The 6,963-nt window shown below is 29.9% G+C and overlaps 1 non-coding gene across 1 annotated transcript; it reads left to right on the forward strand.

Moving 5' to 3' along the window:
• Positions 1-201: 201 nt before the first annotated feature.
• Trnay-gua lies at positions 202-300 on the forward strand. Its single transcript has 2 exons — positions 202-239; positions 265-300. It is a non-coding gene; the product is annotated as a tRNA-Tyr (tRNA).
• Positions 301-6,963: the final 6,663 nt, after the last annotated feature.

The raw sequence follows: 6,963 nt of genomic DNA on the forward strand, positions 1-6,963 counted from the left end.
CTTTGGTTTTTGAAAGACGTCATCTTGTGTAATTATTATTATTATTAATGAAAAAAAAATATTTTCCCTAACCGAGATTTGAACTCGGACCTTTCACATGAGAGTTTGGCACGCTATCCCCTGAAACAAACAAGAGATTATGCTATTCCCTGTCGGTAAAAGAATATTTCTTCAAATATTATTCAATGAAAAACTAAATCGCCTTCGATAGCTCAGTTGGTAGAAGCGATGGACTGTAATTGGTTTAATTAAAATATGAGAGATATCCAGAGGTCGCTGGTTCAAATCCGGCTCGAAGGAATATTTTTTTTTTTTCCATTTTATAATAAAATAATGTTGATGGAATTAAAAAAAAAAAAATTTGTCTTGATGATGGTTCGAACTGAGGACCAATCATTTTATAGGTTGGAACCTTAGCTCTTGCATCATCAAGACAAATTACAGAAAGTATTGTAAGTAATTTCAATATTTCATCATCATCTATTCGATGTTTGTAAAATAAGTCGTAGAGGGGGTAAAAATGGTAGGAGTAAATAAGAAGTGGAAGGGATAGAAAAAAGAGGGGAGTGGTTACTCAGGGTATAAAAATATCATCAGTTTAGAACTGGTCACTATACAGTTGAGTTGAGCTGAGTTGATATATATTAAAACAAAATGTCAGCATTTATTGATTTTCAAGGATTTCAAGAACCTCAAGGTTTATTTGTTGTAAAAGAGTTGGTTATCCAACCTATAAATTCAAGATCTTCACCAACTATAAAATATTCAAACCACCTTGTGAAAAATCACGTCTAACTGAAGAATATAAAAATTGTGGATAATTGTGAAAAAATTATCATGGATATATATCTTGTTGTGATCAATATAATAACGTATTAACAATCAATGAAGAATTAGTTGGAAAATTTAATTATTTATTTGTCAAAGGTAAAGATAAAAGAAATGGTTAACATTTATCTTACGTTATAATCCGATGACAATATTCAGTTTAGAAGAATTGGGTTGTCCAGATACGAAAATATCAAAGACAGAACATCTAGCAACACGACATATGAACTCATATTCCTAATGCAGTTCTTACAAATGTGCATATGAAAATGCACAATGATATGAATATTGGTATAAAACATTCTCAACAAGAGCCAACATGAAAAAAAACAATCTAATTTTTAAAAATATAACTGAATTGACACAAAAAAATATTGCGGCACTTCCAGTGATGGCTATTATCAAATTTGCTTCACATCAAATTGATGAAATTCGAGAAAAATTATCTGTAGAACAACGTTCAAATCAAACAATTTCAAAATTAAAACGATGCAAAAAACATCCAATACAAAATTATTGTGAAGATCAAGTTAGAATATTTTATTTTGTACAATAGAGAGATTGTTAAAAATGTAAAGAAGAAACTGACAATGGAGAATTGAGATTTATTATTAAATAAATGATATAAAACCAATTTTTTTTCAGTTTTTAATTTTTAGAATTATCCTTCCTTTCTTTATAAATATAAAAAAATAAAGATTTAGTTTGTATAATAAAATAATAGAAACAAGTTTCAACAAGTTTAACATGTTTGAACAGGAAAAAAAAAAAAAAAAAATACTGACTAGTATTCATTGTTATAAAAATTGATGAATCATCCGACAACAATGGATTAAATTTTAGAAAATATACTGAAACATGTTCAAACAGGAATTATTAGCTTTTCTCAAAAGAATATTTTTCACATCTATTGTTATAAATTCCAGAAAAAAGATTAAAGGATTAAGAGATTAGAATAATAGAAAGTAAAAACTATTTTCTAAGAAGAAAAAAATTTTAGTCGGGATAAGCATCACCTGGTTTTCCTTCCCCCACAAAATATCAACCAATCACAACGTTCCCCCACTCTTAAAAAACTTATAGTAGGGATAAGCATAACCTGTTTTTCCCTTCTCCCACAAAATATTAACCAATCACAACGTTCCCCCACTCTTAGTGAAAAGAGGAAAGGGAACTTTTTCGTTGGTGGGGGACCTGAGATTTAGTATATATTCTCGTGCACAGAGACTAAGCATCACTCATCGTTCAGTCCATCAGCTGTAGTGCGCCCAGTCTTAGAAACCAACAAGTAAGTTTTACCATATATTTATAAATTTTTATTAACTTATCAATACTTTCAATGTTTTTCAATAATGTATTTTGTTAACTAAAATAACTTTTCCATTTACAGATATTAAAAATGGGTTTTGCAAAAGCAAAAAAACTTCAAAAAGCTAACGAACGCAAATCATTGAAAGATTTAAAAAGAAAAGTAGTTTATAAAATTACTAAAGTAGCGAGATTTCCAACATCAAAGTATGGTCCAGCGCTAACAGTTGAAATCAACAATGAAAATTATGCATATCTACCAAAAAGATTTGCTACACATTTTAATCAAGATGATCAAGAATTTAAAAGGAGCGAAAATGCTGTCAAGAAAGGAACACTAACCATGGTTCTTGATGGTGAAAATAACCAAGATGTAATATTAGATGATAGTACATATGATCTACGTGATTTCGATGATGATGATGAGAAAATGTGAATAAATAAATAAATATACTAAATCAAATTATTTTCGTTTGTTTTTTATTTCATTAAAACCATTAGTTACAATTAATTTATGTTAACTTATGTACTATTCCACTTATTGGTCTATATTCAATTTTTTTATATTTTAAATTAAGCAATATGCTGTCGTTCCTTGAGGAAAATTTTCTTTTTGATTCAAATTCCAAGCGTTTCTACAGCACCAGTCTTCAAAAACTCACGTTTTGTTTACTAATCAATAATTAATGGAGATTTTTTAATAAAATTATCTTTTGTTACTAAATCTATTTTTGAGCCATAGTAAGACTCTGCAAAATTAGCATACATATCATATAATTAAGCAAATTGATTTTTTTCAATATCTAGATTCAAATTCCCATATGGAAAAATATGAGAATTAAGATAAAGTTTAACATTTGTTATTTTACAATGATCAAAATGTGTTACATCTTTTTGCCAATCATTTTTTCTATTTGATTGAAAACCAAGAATAACATAACGTGGCTTTTCCAGTTGAGTTGCAGTTTTCACTGTCCATATATAATGAGTTGTTTGTGGCAGCAATGGATACTCATATAAGTCCCACGATCTAAATCCAATAGAAATGACAGGATCTTTTTGTATATATTTCATTATATCAATTTTATTTTTGTTTGATAACATTATATACGGTACAAGCCATTTAATTTTTAAGTTTTTAAATTTGGCATATTAGGAACTCTCTCATTATCTCGTACGATCGCATTCAAATTTGAACGTGATCGTATCATAATGAGTTCATGTTTCGCATTGACAATTATTTTTTGATAATCTTCAGCAAAGCCAAAAATTATATTTAATGGAACGCATATATCAAAATATCCATCATCATTCATCAATTTCATACCATTTTGATTTATCCACCCTGCATTTTCATAATTCATTCTTGAACTTAATGACAAATAATTTTTCATTGTAGATGTTATACCAACATTCTTTGATTTATCAATTAAAACTCCATTTAATTCATAACGCATTTCATCAAACAAAAAACACATAGCATTATTTACTAACGTTAAAGGATAAATATCAGCAAGTGGATCTTCTGCATTTGCAGCAACACGTTCTTGCGTTAATTTTCCACTCATACGTATGTAGCTTTTTGATGGTAGAACAAACAAATCTTGATTCTGTATTGATATTCTTATTTCATCACTATTATCGAAGCTCGTTGATCAAATGACTGATGAGCATGTAGCTCATAGTTGGATATTTCATTGTTAAATTGAACTGGCGTTTATATCGAAAATATTTTCATCACTCATTTTGACGTGTAAAACAATTAAGACAAGTTATATTTATGTTAAGGTTCCAAAATTTTTTTTCTTAGGAGACCCAGACTCTGCAGGTAATTTATATTGGATGTCAACTTCTTGACTGCTCGATTCAGACTGACTGGAGGTGTCCATGATGTGCTGCTTTTATACGAAGCCCCACGTTTATAGCGCGTGAATTGAAGCAAATTCCATTCTATGAAGTTTTACGTGTAACGTAATGGTTCATTGTTTCACCACGGAAATTCACTAATTTTCCGTTTTGATCAACAATTTTTAATTGTAAATGATCAATGGTTTTAACAGTAATTGGTAAAGCTGATTGGATTGCTGGTACTTTTATAACCAGGTGGTACAGCAGGAAAAAAGTTATATATTGTATGAACTTTTTGTTGATTCACGTAAGCTCCTGTTGTAATGTTGCACTCGATTCTCAATGTATTCACTTAAAATATTAATCGGGTAGTTTGATTCATATTTTGTATTGCCCTCAATAGTCTAGGTGTAAATCTAGTAAACGTGCTGGTGATTTTGGTTTTACAAAATCAATATCTCTCACTTTTATTGTATATATGAATGTAAAGTATTTTTTATATATAATTTTGATTCCATATTCTTCTAAGTAAGCAGCTAATCATCTATTTCATAACTTCCAGTTGGTATTTCATTTGTCATTCACTTTTAAAAACCGAAATTGATATATTTTCATGATCGATATTTGGTAATGAATTAAATGATAAAAATGAAATTAGTGCTAATGAATAATTTTTTTCACTTGGTAATTGTATTGGAAAGTAATCAGTTTCTAAGACTGAAGATTTACTGGTGAGAGTTAAAGTAAATGTATCGTTCATTCTCAAGGCCGATAAATAACTAATCGGAAATTTTCTTTTCCTCTGCTTTTATAGTTTTCCAGTGAGAAATGCAAGACATAAATGTCCACAATTATACGTATTCCAATCTTGATAACGTTTATGATTATAATTGATGCTACCAACATTAAGATAACTGACAAGATCTTTCGGTGGTTGTAAGTTGCCAAAACTATCAAAGTATATTGCGGAATTTTTATTGAGTTTTTTATATGCTACCCAATGTGTTCCAGGATTCCTTTTATCATCTAGATTAATGATTCCACACTCTTGTTCCCATGGTCCATCTTTTGGCATATCATTTCGCATAAAAACTCCACGGAAATTAGCAATTTTTGATTGTTTAGCAAATTTTAATAAATCACCGTCAGTTAAAGCTCTTTGTGGTAGCATCAGTTGAAGTTTTTTGGAGAGAGATAAAGTCCCATACCACTTTTATGTGGTGTTAAATAAAGTCCTTTTCCTATGGCAATTGATTCCATCATTTTATTGTGTCGCTTATTTTCATTTAATTGTTCTTTACTTGTCTTTACTGCATTGATAGCTTTGACAACACCAGATGCTCCACCAACTAACCCACCCAATGCTGATATAGCTGAGAAAATCGGGATTAAAAGCGGTAGAGCACCACCGATATGTTTAGCAACTGGTAAAACTCTAGGTACTGTAATAGCTTTCTTGCCACCATTTTTTTTAATAGCTGCTCTCGCACCGTTTATTGCTGATTTAATTGCAACTGATGAATTATTTGATCCCTTCATTGCTTGTTTTGCTGCTTGTACGATTTTTGAAAATGATATTTTCTTGATATTCTTCTTTTTAACAGTGCGATTTTTATTTTTCATTAATTTTCCACCGGTCTTCTTTTTTGTTTTTTCATTTTTGAGCGAAGTTGGAAGTTTTCTTTTCGTACATTTCTTTTTTTCTTTAAAACAACCCATACCAAATTTTGATTTTATTTTCATTGCTCCAGTAACGAATGTAGCTGCTGCTCTCTCACTTAAACTTGCGTCTTTAGAAAAAATACGTTTAGCTGCTTCACGAGCTAAAATATCATCAGCTGCGTTTCTTGCCTTAATGTCGTTGCGATTTTTCGAATATGCAATATCGTGATTTTTACAGGCTGCGTCCAAAGGATTAATTCCCGGATCTCCTCTTGCTAAACGTTTTTCTAACTTGGTACCTGGTCCACAATATGAATAACCAGGCAGATGGAGCTCGAATGGTAACTTGTTAATTATTTTATTGAGTATTCCTTTTCCACAACGTTTTTTGTTCTTTTTCTTTTTTGATGTATGCTCAATCATAGCTTATAACAGACTGATTTGCTTTGGTATAAAACGGTTGAATTTATATGATTTAAGCTCAGTGCTCATCACGATGGAATACCAGAAACAAGCTCTAAAATTACCAGTTATAAACTTTGATATAATTACATCGAAAAGTGGTAATGGTTTAAAAGAAAAACGACATGGTGATTTACTACCAAATACAATAAGATGTGCGATAATTGGAGGAAGTAATTGTGGTAAAACGAACGCTTTAATGAGTTTAATTGTTGATCCAAATGGTTTACGATTTGCAAATATTTATATTTATAGTAAATCATTATACCAACCAAAATATCAATATTTAGAAAAGTTACTAGAACCACTTGAAGAAATAAATTATTATAAATTTTCCGACAACGATCAAGTCGTACCAGTTGATGAAGCAAAACCAAATTCGTTGTTTATATTTGATGATGTTGCAACTGAAAAGCAGGATCATATAAAAGCATTTTTTTGTATGGGAAGGCACAAAGCTGTTGATTCTTTTTATCTATGTCAATCATATGCACGAATACCAAAACATTTAATACGTGATAATATCAATTTTTTAATAGTCTTCCCACAAGATGATACAAATTTAAAGCATATACATCACGATCACGTTAATATTGATATGGAGTATAGTAAATTCCGTCAGATGTGTGTGGATTGTTGGAAAGAAAAATATTGCTTCCTGTGTATCGATAAAGATAGAGATATAGATAAAGGGAGATATAGAAAAAATTTTGACTGCTTTATAACTATAAATAACAAAACAATTTGTTAAATTTTCTCAGTTAATTGTAAAATCGCAAAGGAACAACATGCCTCTTTGTGAGCAAGAACTAGTTGATGAAACAAAATTTTTAAGTGAAATTGAAAAAGTACAAG

Source organism: Aphidius gifuensis, linkage group LG2 (genome assembly GCF_014905175.1).
Source record: "Aphidius gifuensis isolate YNYX2018 linkage group LG2, ASM1490517v1, whole genome shotgun sequence".
Lineage (NCBI taxonomy): Eukaryota > Metazoa > Arthropoda > Insecta > Hymenoptera > Braconidae > Aphidius > Aphidius gifuensis.